Source organism: Aythya marila (assembly GCF_965140915.1).
Source record: "Aythya marila genome assembly, chromosome: 4".
Lineage (NCBI taxonomy): Eukaryota > Metazoa > Chordata > Aves > Anseriformes > Anatidae > Aythya > Aythya marila.
This window is the reverse complement of record NC_139045.1, coordinates 69,604,422-69,620,809: the sequence shown is the minus strand read 5'-3', so window position 1 is coordinate 69,620,809 and position 16,388 is coordinate 69,604,422. Positions and strand designations below refer to the sequence as shown.

The window sequence follows — 16,388 nt, the reverse complement described above, 5'->3', positions numbered from 1 at the left end:
GCCCAAGTTGTCCCGTCATCCAAAACCCATAGAAATTTTGAAATTGTTTTTTTTTTTTTTTTTTCCAGGATTGTTTCCACCACTGGGAGTAGGGATTGGCCATGAATTCAGTTTTTGTTTCAAACAAGAATACAGGAAATAAAAGAAATCCTTCTCACCATGACAGTCCCATGAATGCACTACAAGGCTCTACCTGGGAATGCATCCCTCTTGAAGGAATGCTGTTAATGTGTTATTTTAAGACATCAGCATCCCTCTTGAAGGAATGCTGTTAATGTGTTATTTTAAGACATCAAGGAAGAAAAGTGTTTTTTATTTATTTATTTATTTTATTTTTATTTTTTGACAGAATAAGGCCATCTGTATATGACTTCCTATCCAGTTTCCCAAACTTGCTTCCTTGTGGTACTGAAGGTGACCAAGACTTTGATTCAAACCCAGTGACAACTTTTTGTTTTATTCCAAGGTCACCACTGACCTGGTCATCATCTGAAATGTGTGGAAACCTGAATGATGACATTGTTTCAGCTGTTTTTCATGGCTTTAGTTCTTCTATCCCAAACAGGGCTTGAAGAAGATGGAGGGAGGCTCAACACAATTACTACTAATTCCTTTACTGTTCCCACTTTTCACTCTTTGCTTTTGTTTGATCTTTTCACTTCACATTAGGCCTTATTCTCATCTCACCGGCAGTGGCTCAAAGCAGGAGCAATTACTCTGACATCACCTACCAGATTTTTTCTTTAATTTACCCCAATTTTACTACACTGTTGTTTAAAGAGTTTGTCCTTTTAATGAGTATTACCTAAATATCAGTGTGATTTCTTTTATATGAGTATTACTGACGAACAATCTAATGCACATTTTTAACTGGAAAATGTTATTCAAAACACACAGACACCCCTCCTCAAAGCCCTGCTTTTCATGTTCCAGACAGTCCTGAGTGCTGTTCACAGTGCTATGCAATCCTGTCACTTGCTGGGAATAAAGCTCTTCAGAAACAGGAGCACGATTACAGCCTTACTAAAGAAACCATGAAACTTTTTTTTCCAGCAAATATTTCACCCACTTGATCAGCCAGGACAGAGAAGCCTTTTCTGTGTCTTCTCTTTCCACCTTTGTTCCTCGTGACCAACCTCGTGACTCTGCTGTTAACACTCAGCCCAGCTCTCATCCTCCTCTGATGACTGAGTCTTTCAGCATCCTGCAGACGTATGTGTTGACACTCTGCACAGTCTCTGGTCTGCACTACAGCCCTACCATGGTGGAAACATCTTGCACTATGTCATTTGCTCTGTTTTCAGTGCCAGCTCCCTTCTGATAGTGCAGAGGCAGAGAGATTGATGGCTCTTGTTCAGGCATACGTGAGTCCACAGTGTGCTCCTTGTCTTGTCTCCTACAGGATCCAGGGGCTTGCCAGGTCTCTGAACAGAAAGAGTGTGCTGAGACTCATCTGTTTTGTGGCGCATCGCCCTGGGAATTCAAACAGTCAGGCACCTGTGAAGGGTTTTTGTGGCAGCTTATGCATACCAGGAGCATTGCTCATTGCACTTACACAGGTGGCCCAGGGACCAAGTCTGGGTGAAACAACAAGGGACACATTGCTTGTCTCTTGGAGACACTTTGCTAGCGCAGAGGAAGGTGCACTGGGTCTTCCCCACTTACATCCCCTTGCCAAGGTGAGCACAGTGAGCATCTTACAAACCTGAACTTTTTGCCAGCTTCTGAGGCATCTTTGCTGATGTAGATGGGCAAAATGTGAGATGGAGATCCAAAGTTCTTCTTTGCATCATGGCTCAGATCCTGCAATGGTGCCCAGAAGGTTAAAAACAGTAAGAGCTTGCCTAAGGTGAAAACAGACCTTAATTCAGGTAGCCACAGTATCTGAGGCTAAATGGACAGTGAACAAGCATTGCTTGCGTGGCGTTGTTGGGTCATGATATTTCCTCAATATATTCTGCAAGTTGGCAATAGGTAGCTAATGTAAGCTGTAAGAAATGGTATGTTATTCCTCACTGTGACCATCCTAGCATAAAGACCGTGAATGCACCTGCTACAGAAAAGATAATTTTAGCCACTGAGCACATTGAGAACAAAGAACAGCTTCTTCCCCTTGTGGAAAACACCCAGAGCCCACCTCCTTCTCCACAGCAGCCAGGGACAGTCAGGTGGAGCTAGCTGTCTCTAGAGAAATAAATGAAACAGGCCAGAGCCTGCTTTGGCCCTGGGGAGAATTGGCACCACATGGCTCACGTCTGCATGCCTCAACTTTCTCTCTCTCCAAAAGATGATGTCCTTATCCGTACAGCTCATTGGGAACAGACTGTTTGGGAGCAGCCTCACCCATGCCATAACTCAGACTGCACTCAGGCACGTCTGGGGCAGCATCGTTTGGGTCAAAATAGCAATTAAAGAGCATGGGTGATTTTCAGGTACTCAGGCTTGACCCTGGATATTTCAGTGGCATGTATATAACTGCTATGATCCAGACAGTCTGCAAAGTGCATAAAACAGATCTAAGAGTTCAATATAGTTACCACCATGTAACAAAAAACATGTCAGTCTTGATTATTTCTCCCAACCAGGAATCAGCACTAATATGGATTCTGCCCAGTTTCTCCCTGCCACGTGTCAAAAGTAACCCCCAGACAGGCTCTAATTGTGAATAGAGTCCACATCCCCACCAATACTCTGTTGTATGGCTGGCTGCCAAAACCAGGCTAATGTAATTAAAAGAAAATTGCATCTCTTGTGGGTTTTCACTTCCTTGGTCGCAGCAGGTGCCTGTACTGGGTGGCAAAATGCAAGTGCAGCTGCTACAGCTGTTACTCTGGCACCAGAGCAGGAGTCCAGCTAAAACCCAGGAAGGGTAAACTGTGTTCAGTTTGTAAACCCCAGACAGCAACTTGCCACCGTTTCATTCTTGGGCATTTACTGAAATTAGCATGTGGTGGCTGGGGGCTCTGCTGTTTTTTTGTAGGCTTGTTTTTCTCTTCTTTCTCTCTCTCTCCTCTCTTCTTTCTTTCTTTTGTTCTCTTCTCTCCTTCCTTCATTCCTTTCTTCTTTCTTTCTTTCTTATTTGTTTTGGAAGCGTAGAAGGGGATTGTTTTGAGGGTTTTGTTGCAATCCACTATCTGAGGAAATTATCCAAATGAATGGCATTGCCAACTATTCTCCCTGCAGAGATGGCTCTTGGTACAGTGTGAGGTAATGAATGACACATGCGAAGAGCACCCGCTCACAAAATACTGGGCCCACTGACAACAGTCAGGCATTTGGTGTAATTAGAAACCAGCTAGCAGAGCTAAACGAATCGTTTGAGTCACCTTTAGACAGCCAAGTGCCAAAGCACTGTCTACAGTGTAATTTGCTGGTCAATATTTTTCACAAAAGGTTCCCCCTTGGTGCTGCCTCTGACTCCTTTGTTCGCTGATTATAACTGCTAGCAAGTTGCAGTAGCCTGGCAGCTTCTTTGGCATCCAGTGATTTGCTCTGAGAAACTTGTAAATCCATAGCAAGGCTTCTGGTTTTCTTTCAAATTGTCATTCACTGGGGTGATGAGGGGCAAAAACAGGGCTCTGTTGCAGAAAGAAGCTTCTAAAGACCTTTAATGTTGTAAGTAACTGAGATTATATAGAGAGAGGGGGAAGGAGAGAGAACCGGTCTATCGACAGTGCTGGAATAAAGCCAGTTTTGAAGCATAATTTCCCTTTGAATAAAGAAGCTTTTGCCCTCTACACCTTGCACTTCCACAGCCATTGAATCAACAGTTGCCATTATACAGCAGTAGCTTTTTGCTCAATAATCAGTGCAGAGATAGTTTTTAATACTTAGCATTATAATAGTATCTCACCTGTCTCGTTCTGATGTATTGGTTCAGCTTGCCTGTGAGCTACAGTCCGGGAGATGTAAAAATGTGAAATAAAAAGATAATGGTCAGGTCCTTGGCTGTTACAGCCTAGTTTCTCTGCAAAAGCTGACCTGAAACGGAGAAAGAGCAGTAAGAAGAACAGCAATGGTAAATGAGGGCTCTATTGACCTCCATATTCTGCAAAGAGGAAGAGCTAAAATGTCTTTTCTGTCAAAATAAGAAGTAAAGAAAGCAATGCTGTGCACAGGCAAAGCCAGGGGACAGAGGAACCTTCAGCAGTTGTGACAGCTGTGCCCATCAGGAGTTGGCTTCGTGGACAAGTCCTTGTTTGTAATTATATAAATAAATAAATAAATAAATAAAAGAATTATATAAAAAAGAAGGCCTGACTTCGGGTTGGGAACAAGATAATAAAACTACTCCATAGGAAATTAGAATCTCAGATGTTGTTTCTGTGGGCGTAACACCAACTGCGTTATAGGGGTGGTCGACAATGAAGGGGTAGGCTGGATCCTCTGAATAGCATGCTCTTTCAGAGGTTTGTGCCCCACTTGTGTTGATCTGAACAACTCTTGTTTTTGGTAGGGGCTGCCACTGAAACCTCACCCACTTTCTGTCACTGAGTCTTTCAGAATGCCTCTTGCAGGAACAAAGCCCCAGTTCTTCTTCCATTCCCTCCAGGGGGGTTCTGGAAAACTCTTTGCCATACCAGGAAGGAATCCCAGATAGGATTGTTTGGACATCTTAAATGACTTCAAGTCCGTTATGTTTATGCAACCTTTTACTAAGCTTAATATTTGGGCTTAAAATCTGAAGTTAGGAAAAAAAAAAAAAAAAAAGCTTGGGAGACTAATGTACTATTGGTGCCTGAGGTCTCATTTTGGTGCTGTACAGCTTGAGCATTTTTTTTCCTGGGCTACTTCCCTGAGCAATATGTTGTATTATTTCAATTTGGAAAATGGTTTCTAAGGAGTCCTGCTGCTGAGTGGCCACATCTACTGGTGAGACCTACATTCTCAGAGCTAAATCTCTAGACGTGACTTTTTTTTTAATCTATTCATCTCTGTAAGCATACACCTCTACTTGAAACTTATTAGGGAGTTGCAGGTGGATCTTACAGAATGCAGGTGGAAGTATCATTTGCTTAATTTTGTTTTCCAGCTGTCCTAGAAACACTGTCTTTGTGTGAAAGAAAATCCTGTACCTTTTGTTCTTTTCCTGACAAGGACTAACATTGCATCTTATGGACTACTTATGTGCTGCTTGCAGTATAGACATACGCACTCTGTTTTGAGCAAAACTTGTGAAATGTGTAATCTGACTTCACACTTGCAAGTGAAACTTATTTTTTTTTTAAACAACCTTTTGTATTGAAATCTATCCGTATGCTTTCCAAACAAGATGAAACGCTTAATATCAGGTTATCTTTTTTATGGCTTTTCATGGCAAAAATGGAGATGACATCTAGGCTTTTTTTTTTTTTTTCCTTCTCCCATGGCTTGAGACAAATGAGAGATGAATTTAATGGATGGTCTGATTTTTCTTGTATTTGAAAAAAAAAAAAAAAAGTATAAATACCTCTATTTATAAATTAAGTTAAAAAAATCAAAGCTTGCACAGATAATTTACTTGAACAATTAGAATATTTTTGCCTAGATATTCTGCTAATCTGCCTTACAACACACCATAGACAGTGATCTAGAACTTTAGTTTACACAAATTACTGTAGGTCAGAGGACATTTATTGAGCTACTTCAGTTTGCTCCCTTTTGAAAGTTTCCTTCTCATTCTTAGTTCTTGGTCCAAGTAACTTTCTGAATATGTCCCTTAAATATTTCACAAGTGGGCTATAAAGATTTGGTTTATGTATTTAGAACCACCATTGCATAGCTAACTTGCAACTTCTCCAAATAAAACAAAGTTCCCCTTTCAGGTTTGCCCAACATTACTCAAAAGACACATTTTTCTCTTCCTGTATGTTAGTATCAATGTGACTTAACTGATATCAATTGGATTTTCATAAATCAGGAGCTGAATTTTGGCATTTGGCAGGCTGGGGTCTAAGATTATGTTATGTTATATTATGCTACATATATCTTACATGATGTGATTTTAATTTTGCCATAAAGCTCTCTATTTTTATCCTTTTTTCCAAACTATGGATGATCTTCTATGTGAATATACCACATATTTCATTCAGAAAAGTAAAAAATAATTTTCTTCATCAACCATTCACAAAGATTTCTTTTGCTGACTGAAGGAAAACACCTTAAAATATCTTTCCTTCATAAACTGTTTCTAAAAGAGTCAATTGAAGTTTCCTTTCTTGGATTTTTTTTTGTTTGGAGTAACCATAGCACTTATTTTTCTGATATGTTCCAGCCAATTGTAATCACCGTGGTCTTGTTAGGTTATTTCCTTGAGAAAACGGCTGCTCCCTTTTTTCCCTGTAGAATTCTTAGAATGAAAACATCATTTTACTGTCAGCAATGTGATGTGTTTCAGGGGAAGGAACTAATGACAGGTCACGACTCTCTTCAAGAAGGTAAAACAAGCCTTTTCCAACGTACAAAAAGGCAAGCTGATTGCCTATTCAGTGTCTGGGGATATTTTCTAAAGCCAAAGGATACGTGGTGTGATTGTCATATTCTTGCAGTCATGGAAATGTAGAGTGTCTTAAAAACAGTGACCTTTTGCTCTCCAGTTCCCTCTGAAACACCCTATAAAAGACAGCCAAACTGAAGGAAATCAGTGCAGCGTTTTCGATTCCTGATCACTCTCTGCAGCACATTAAAGTTTGCTGTTCTACATTTCAGGGATCACATTTTTCAGATACAACATTGTATTTTTTGGCCTGCTGCTAACCTTACTTTCTAAGCACAATATTTGCAGCGGCTCCTCTTCCCTACACACACCCACACACGCTAATCAAAATTAGCAAGGTGCCCAGCACAACCTGACACAACACGTCACACATTTGGCCAACACAATCGATGTATACTTTCAAAAATGCCGCAGCACCTGCATGGGAAAATAATTGTACCACAGCAATGACAGACTTTGGCTAAGATACCCTTAAATCTGTCTGAAAGGCTGATCAGAGACCATTCTCTGGTCGGGGTAATGTAAATCACAACAGTGCAGGACTTTCATCTTGCTGACGATCCAAGCCCCAAGATGAAACACAGCCAACCCCTTCTCCCATAAATGTATTTCAACAAGTGACAGAAGTTGCTGTGGGAGGAGACAGCGTGTCTCCTCCATCCGCCATCTGTTCCCTCACCCATGGCCATGTGCACACCAAGCAAGCTCATTCCCACCTCATTTCACCTCAGATGCAGCAAACTTGCTGTCGGTGGTTACTTCTCACGGCCTCCATCAATGCAGAAGGTAGTTTGCTGGGGCCTGGTGGAGCAAAAGTGAATTAATCTTATAAAATACATCCTACAGATCCATCTTTGATAAACGCATTCTGGTCCAAGAACCAAGAGGTGGTTACGAAAGAACTGCTGCAGTTCAAGAGTGTTCCTGTTGTTCTTGGTCCAGTTTCAGAAGAGACTGCCTTGTTTGGATTAGAATGGGGTTTGTGTTTCACAGTTTGACGTTACAATTTGATGAGAACATTAACTGTTTCTTGCTCAGTGGAGGAAATAATGTACCTCCTAGACTGCTGCAAAAAAAGAGAGTAAGGTAGCCCAGTTACTTCCTTCCCCTAGTCTCACTGGCCAACTAAGGGATGAAATCTACTCATAACTGGCCAGCTAAGGGGTGGAGGGGGTTCACAGCCAGCACAAGGTAGTATTGCCTTCCACGATGCCCCCTGGACACATATTGTCCCCATAGCAGGTATCCAGCCATATTAATGCCATCTGCATGTCTGCTGGCCAAAACACCAAGAAGGATGGGAAGAAAGCCCTTATATTCTTCCAGTTCTCACCCATCTTCCCCAAGGGACCCACAGCCACCCACATGTTACCACAGCCCTGGTGCCAGGTCAGGTCTGCAGGGATTCTCCAGGTGAGCAACCTGTGACTTGCAGGGTACTGCATCCCTTCCTAAAACAGCCTTGATACAGAACCAAATCTGGAGCTAAAAGCACCAAACTTGTTGGAATTTTATTGACTGGAGAAATTCCTTTCTCACAGAGCAGTGCAATGAGATGGGAACACCTCTGACAGCTGTTCGTAAACTCATTCATGCCACTCGGTCTTTCCACTGTGTGATAAAAAGACAACATGGTATTTCTTTCTGCCCAAATCCATTTTTTTCTTCTTTTCTAATTCTAGAAATCCTGATCCCTATTACCTAACATCACGTAGCAGGAAATACCTCATGGCAATTTATTCATCAGCTGCTTTTGTTTAATATGTATTTGGGCTTGGTTATTTCATTTTCAGCTTTTTTTTTTTTTAAACTGAAGAACTGACCTACATTATTTATTAGAAGAAGTCAGACTTGGTGAATGTGGTAAAAACCATTACAAAAAAAAAAAAAAGTTCTGTGAGACCAAGGAAAAATTGCCATGTGTTACCATAAATTGGTAAACTCTACCTCCTTATCTAATGTCTGATTGCTCCATTAATATCCAGCAGTAAATAAATTCAAAGGAGCAGGAGATTCAGCTCAGATGTTTTTTTTCCCTCCTGAGCTTCCCAGACTATGCAATTTTCTTACACTCTGCCTTTATGTCTAGCCGAAGCTCAAGTTTTAGTTGATCCTAATCTGTTAATTATTCCAGATTACGTGATGGTTGTGTATTACGTAATAGAAAAGCAAAACATTTCTGCTTGCTAGCTTTGATCTGAACTCAAGTTTCTGGAGGGCATAAATCAGACTGGAGCTGGTCACCTGTTCCCCAAGTTATTATTTTCCTAATTTAGCTATACATAAGGCATGAGTCTATATCCATGACTTCTTGGCAATAACAGGGTAACCTAGAAAGGAAACAAACAACCTTCACTCTAAAAATCTCTTCTTGTTACAGACTTCATTTTTTTTTTTTTTTCCTGAAAAATTCCTTCAACATCCTTTCTGGTAGGGAAATCCTGTGCATGTGATTTATGACTTTTCCAAGATTAATTTCTTCCAACTGGCCAGAATGACTGACAAGATGCTTTGTCCAAATCTAACCATTGTCTGTCTCACAGAGTGGGGAAATGCACTATAAAACCTTCTTTCTGGGGGCTGATGCAATGGACTTGAAACTCACGTTACCCTTTCTGAAGTACTGGCAGCACGGGCAACTCTTTAGCTGAGTCTAACCAGTTTTGTGTAACCCAGGGTTACACAAATGGGAAATTTGAGTGTTTTTTTTTTTTTTTTTTTGTCATCCAAGTTGACAGTGAGCAGTTTCTTCTGAGGAAGAACTTGAGGGTCAAATCCACCTTTGATTTAACTGCAGACTCCTAGCCCACATAAAAAAAAAATTCATTATTTAACTCTACCAAACAGGAAACACTCAGACCTACATGGCGAAATGTCATGATGTGTGTCTCAAATGCCCTTTGGATATGCCCCACACTTTGGCTGTCCATCAAGTTGAAATTTTGCCTGGGTGATTTACTCAGGGCAGACATAATCAAGGGCCTTCAGCTCAGTTTATTGCAATCTCTCTCAACCCCAGTGAATATCCATAACCTCGGTCCACTTTGTTTGAACAAGTATTGCTGTCCAAAGAATTTTTAATAATGTACATAATAAAATTTAATAAAGTATAGCAAGCAAACATGTTTAAACGCGTTAGCAGTATGTTTAAATGAAGTGTTTATATTTGTGTGTCCAGTTTTGCTATTCCAAAAAAAATCTATAAAGAAAAAATAGGGAAAAATACCAAATACATGCCTGACACTATTCTTTCTGGACAAATTACTTTGAAAATATGTTTCTTGTTATGACATTAGGTTTATGTCGTGCATTACAGATTTCTGTGCCTGTCCAACAAATGTTTAACTCCAAGGCACTTCCAGAGAAGTTCTGTGGATTTCTTCCTTGTTTTTGACAGGATATCTGGTAATAAGAAGTTCATGCCACTATATCCAACATAAAGAAAAACATCAACTTCAAAAATACAGTCATGCTTCCAAATTCCTGTTGAGAATCATGTTTCTTAGAATGATTCTTAGAAACAGTCTTTTTTTTTTTTTTTTCTAAGAATACAGTCAAAACTAATTGCAAAATTCAAGGTTAACAGTCTAGATGTCCCAAAAGTCTAGTGTTTTTGCTCCTGCCTTTTTCCCCCCCCCTCTTTTTTTCCCCCCATTCCTTTTATTTACTATGACTGTCTCTTTGGGCCATACTCTGTTTTCCAATGTCTCTTCAAAACACACACTTAGCAGTATTCAAAATAATAATTATAGTGACACTTTCTTCTTCTTCTTTTTTTTTTTTTTTTTTGGCGAAAGACCACCAGTTCCAGCAGGAAAAACAAAACAAAATGACTTAAGGAACCTTTAGAAATGAATAGTTTAGTTTGGATAACAGTATGGATATTCATCTTCTAGCATTTATTCCAAACAGAATTTCTCCTTGCTGTTCTATATGCCTGCTGATTTCTGGGCAAGTCCTGAGGACTGATGTGGCTGGTACATAAACAATCTATTCCCCTGTTCATCTATCCTTGCAGTTGAGAAATAGGACCTTCTCTTTTTTATTCCCTCATTTCTTCTGCACTCTGGGCCCTAATTCCCTCTCATTGCCAGCACACATTAATGGAAATAAATAGACAAAGAAATAATAATGGCAGAAGTGAGAGCTTTAGTTTTGTTGCCTGATGTGTCTTTCTGCCTTCAGGCTCCTCCCAGCTGCTGCTGTGCCTGTGCTTGGCTCACCCCATCTGTCAGGGACCTGCATCTCCCCTGCTTGGGCCCTGCAGCAGCAGCCTCAGGAGCTCAGGTAGATTTACTTCTGTGGGTTGCCATGCATAGATGTTAAGGGAGATGGCCTCCCTGTCACCTTGACCTTGTGGTGGTTGTTCATATGAATGATGATCAATCCTGTGGAAAAGATCACACCATAACTGACCTCATCCAGCTACCAAATAGACTGATTGTCCAGCTTTGTGTGCAAGGTGGTGAAACACCCAAAAGCCTTAGCCAAATTATGAGAAAACAAAGCAATTGCTTACCTCATCTATATCTTGGACATGGCCAGAACAGTGAAAACTTTTATTTAATGCCAAATAATAGGTAGGGTCTATTCTACTAAGGTTTTGATAATATATTTAAAGACCTAATATCTGGAAGATATTCATTTAAAGCCACCTCAAATTGTTGGCATAAAACTTTGCATTATTGATTTTCAAAATATTTTTGTTTTCTGGTAAACAGGATGTTTTATTCTTAATGAAGCTTAAAAGCCCAACTAAGCAGACACACTGCAAACAAATGTTGCTAAAATGATTAAGGAACACACAGATGGCTTATACGTTCTTGTGTCAAAGAGACAGATTTAAAAATGAAGCATGTGTGATAACTATTTATGATTTATTAGAAAAAAATGCTGAGTATTTTTTAAGGAAACATATTTTCAAAGAAAAACATACACCAACTCAATTAAGAGATTTAACATCCAAAAAAGCTGTCTAGCCCAGATGCTCGGTAGCAGCTGTAACCTTGTGAAAATTGACCTATAACATAGCCACAGGGTTCTTGATTCCAAGAAGAATCTTCTCTTTAAGAAAATTGATTTGCTTTACAAACCTTGACCTCTCACTATTTTTCATCCTCCATCAACCCCTGGGGCCCACTGACCTCACTGCAAGAAGTCGCACATATGAAACACCCCCCCTTCAACTGAGTGGAAAGCTTTCCATGTAGGGTTTGTTGGGCCAAGGTTCATAGCAACAAATCTTTCCTTGTTCTGCTGCAAGATTAAGTCAAGATGACTGACATAATTGGCCAAACAGTTTTCTAACTGGCTTTTTACTTTTGAGATGACCTCTGTTTCTCTCATTCGTCTGCTGATTACAGGTCAATAATACTGTCAAGGAGAGATAAAATAATTTTGTCACTTAGAAATATTGTAATGGGATAAACCCCCTGGCTTGTCATATCACTAAATTTGAAAAGATAATTGACCTGTCAATTTAAATATCAAACAAATGCCTCCATGTAGGCAGTGTTAATAAAAGCCAAGAGGCAGGTAGGGATAAGCTCGGGGGTGAAGGGGGAGGAGAGCAAATTTTGATGTCTGAGAGCCCAGAAGATGGGATAATTCTTTAAATTTACTCTAAATTAATCTGAGCTTCTTCTGTCTGAGACTACACTGGGTGCATTTATTTTGTGCGTATTCTTTCATGCAGTCCTTGAACCAGCCACAAGTGGGAGATAATCTTTATTGAGAATTTCATTTCAGCCTGCCAACTTCTGCACCTACTAGAAAGCGTGGAGACATGAAAAATAAATTTATTGCCAATTCTTTTTTTTTTTTTTTTTAAATTAAATCTCTGTATAGTGAATATTCTGCCCAAAGGTCGCTAGCTTGTCCAGATGTCATCAAAACAGGGATAAACATGCATTCCTTACTGCCTACTGTGATGTTCATATATAACCCAAAGTTTCCTTCCATTCCTACAGAAATTATTACTACTAATGGAATAAAATGACTGACTGTAACAATGAAGGCCTGAGGAAAAATGTGTGCACTGGGTTTCAGGTACTATTTGCTATATGTATTCTGTTCACTTATTTGACAGTCTTTTGCATTTATTAACAGTTCCATGATGTGCTTAGCCTACATTTCTGCTGTTCAATTGCTCTTGGTTCTCCCTGGTAGATCTCAAGTGTTACACTGGTATAGGGGAGAAGGACTCATCTGAGGACACCCAACTGTAGTGAGATCACACAAGGAATTCTTAGCTCTGTTTGGTCATCCAATCTCAACTGGGAAGATGCACAGCTATCATCAACCATAATCAATACCATTCAAAAGTAGGAACTGTATGGTGAGAATCATCTGGTATATTTGAAGACTTTTATGCCTGGACACAAAGGTTTATAAAAAGTATGAGTTCAGGGTTGGCCACAGATGTCGCGACAAGGACTAGGAAAGAGAGGCCAATGTGTTTGTCTCTGTGGAGCATAGAGAGAAGAACAAATTTACATCATAGGACAGCGAACATTTATAAACCAAGCATTCAAGCCACAACTCATATGAATGAGTTATAGCCTGTCTGAAGAACAACATCATTGTACAGAGGCATGAATGAAAAGGCCTTTTCTTTGTGGAAAGATGAAAAACAGTACATCCGGATCTACAACCATGGAAGAGTAGATAAAGTCTACAGCATTTATTTAAGGATGGTGATGCATATATGAGTAGACTCTACCAATTTCCATGGTACAAGATGACTGCAGCCTAAAAAATATTCCCGATCAAATCCCAATCAAAAGCAGGTTCCCAGAAGTCTTTACATTTGAGAAAATAATCAAATAGGACATTTTTCACTGTATATGTATCTTCTTCATTTCCATATTCAGCTTTCAATGCTGGAGCAGATTTTAATCAGTGGTTTTACAGCTCTTTGGGACACAGAGACTTTTCTATCAGTTCATGGATTTTATTACACAAGGTTTTCTTTGTACATTGGAAGGCTGTTGAATTGGCTCCATGTGAGCCTATAGAGTTTATAAAACCTGTAAGCATTAAACTCTGTTGGCTTTCCTATGAAAATAAATGAGAGCCTGGAAACCTATGATCCTTTATGACACAGAATCCATAGATATATAAAATCACCTTGAAGCAGGACTACCCCAACCAGCATTCACTCATGTAACTCAGTGGTAAACACTAAGCATTCAGAAGTCTTAAATCAGCCTCCAAAACCGTGAAATTATCCTTAAAGTCATATTCTGTCAAATAAGCAAATAAATAAATATTGGGTTTCTTTGATTATTTTCTGTTTCTGGGTCAATTGTGACGACACTTTCAAATTCCACTCTTCAATGAAGAAACCTATAAACAGTCTTTTTAAAATAATAGCCGAGTATCTTACAATCAGGTGACTCAAGGAGCTGTGGGTTTCAAAACCCATGACATGCCAAGCCTTGCCACTCATTCAGATTTGCTTGCAAAATTTGCTCAGGGAGCAGGATGGATAAAAAGCAGATCCTGACCCGCTCAGTCATGTAAACAATTGTCTCTTCCTCTCCAGACGTTAACAGCTAGTTGAAACAGGAGAGCATTCACCCTGAAATACTAAACAGCTTTTGGCCCTGAAATGGTTATTGTTGTAACATGTGAAACTGCATCAGAGCCTCAGTATCTCTGAAAGAAATCCAAAGTTTAAATCCTCCTGAGTATAGCCATAGCTGTGGGGACAGATTAAAATACTTCAATGGACTGAAATAACATTGCGTTTCCATTGTTTCTGCTCAGTGAAGGATATCTGTGTACTTATCCTCCTTTTATCTACTAGTATATCAAAACTACCAAACAATAGCAGCTGTTACAAAGACTGGTGGCAGTGGCATTGGGCTATGGCCTACCGTCGATCCCACAGGAGTATTTCCACACAGTAGTGTGGGCCTAACATAGCCTCTCCCTAACCTGACTGCTGGGCAGGCACACAGCCTGCTGCAGTCATGTCACTTTCCTTGCTGAGATCCAGACCTTCCCCTGTGACCCTCCTCCTGCCCCAACTGACTTTTCAACCCTTGCAGTTTACGTTAATTTATTTTGGTGTTTGAAGCTGCTAGTTGTTACCCAAAAGTCCTGGTGAAGGTGCTTTCACAGTAGTTGCTTTGAACAACACAGAAATAGCAGTTTGTGCTGCTCATGCATCAGGGGCTCACTGTCAGAAATACCAAAAATAAGAACGTAATAAATAAATAAATAAATAAAGATGTACTTACATAGAGCCAGGCATTCTCTCCCCCACCAAGGTTGTAGAGATGTATTTCTAGTCATCTTCAGATCCTTATGATTTCAGCAGCATTTACGTGCAGTCAACATAACTGAAAGTTCGGCCTCAGTGTAGGTGGTAACCTGGTTTCAAACTCTTGGCCTCTATCTTATGACTTTTCTTATACTTCAGTGTGTAGTCACAGCTGCCTTACCTTAGGAGAGAAGCCTTTTACCAAGCAAACCACAGAGAAAATTAATTAAATCCAAATGAAGTCAATCCTCCCCCCCTTTTTTTTCCCTTCTTTCCTTCAAACCCACTCACATCTTAAAGCTGCACAGTGAAGTAATTAAATGTTATAGGAGTTGCAGCTTCTTAAATGAAGATTTATCGTATTAAATACAGCAGGGATAAGCATTAATAAGGTATTAGCTTGGTCTGAAAGAGCCATGGGAACCAGCAACCCCTAAATAATTAGCTTGGTTCTAATACTGATAGATTTTTGTAGCCAAATGATTTACGTTCTTTGCCTTCATTTTCTCCTCTGTATTATGAATATTGCATATTCAGTATTGCAATGATGGAGTCACGTTCTTTTGCCTGCTGGAAGACAACAGGTCGTAGCATCTTGGGAAAAGGGAAATAATGGTCTGGGAAATAATGAGAAAGATTACTATTCTAGTGTCAACTACCTTTCTTGTGTGGGAAGCTCTTCTGTCACCTCTTCTTCTCAATGTTATTTATTTTCCATATATGATCATGTGCTGGTCATACTGAGACTGGCTTCACTTCACTTAAATTTAATCAACTAAAAATGAACCATCCAGCTCAAGCAGGTCTCCCAAGCTCTCTTCAGTCAAAGGAAAGAGATAGACAACTGCAGAAGCTCTGCCTGTTTTAATCACCTGTGGGTGAGGTGCCCTTTGGAGATGGTTATAGGGGAGGTGGACCAAACGCTTGTCTTTTAGTAGCTAAAGATGAGTTCCCATTTGAAAGTCTGTCTGGAAGTTTTCTTGATTTCACCAAGCACTGAGCAGAGTATGCAGCTTTGTAAAAGATGCCAGTGTCTGATCAGGTTCCCTGGCTTCTTTGCTGTGATAAGATAGCATTAACTTCTCCTCCCAAAGAATCAGTAAGAGTTTCCACTGCTCTGAGGCAGTGCAGAGAGCGTGTTTGGCTTTCTGCATAGGAACAAGTTTCTTTCATGATGAAATTAAAGACAAGAATTGCTCACATACCCTCACACACACAAGAAAATTAAAAATGGACATTGGATATATAAATAGCAAACACATTTGCTTTTCTAGTGATGGAAATAAAAGAGGACTCAGGGTACAGGGAAAGTCTGGGAAGCTGGTCAAGTCTCATAACCCGTATTTCTCAAAGTCAGCAGTTAGCACTCAGCCAGTCTAGGAGATGGTGAAAACTCCCACCATCTGACAGCTGCTTGGCAGGTTTTGAGCACTGAGTCATCAGCCTCGACCCAATTTCTATCAGACAGGTGTCCCAACCACAAAAACCACCATCACAGGTGTCACTGTTGTCAGTAGTTTCAGCAGAGGGACCACTAACTGATTGTGTAGCAGTCAAAAAGGTCATGGAGCTGCACTCTTTTATCAAATATTCCTCTTGGGCAGTTTTATGCCCAAAGCCTATGCTTTACTATGGCCAATTCTG

General features: G+C 40.1%; 1 long non-coding RNA gene across 1 annotated transcript; it reads right to left on the bottom strand.

Annotated features, from left to right (window-relative positions):
* Positions 1 to 1,130: 1,130 nt before the first annotated feature.
* On the bottom strand, positions 1,131 to 14,799 carry LOC309878091. Its single transcript, XR_014317481.1, has 3 exons — positions 14,722 to 14,799; positions 3,854 to 3,981; positions 1,131 to 1,803 (listed from the first exon to the last, which is right to left on the bottom strand). It is a non-coding gene; the product is annotated as an uncharacterized lncRNA (long non-coding RNA).
* Positions 14,800 to 16,388: the final 1,589 nt, after the last annotated feature.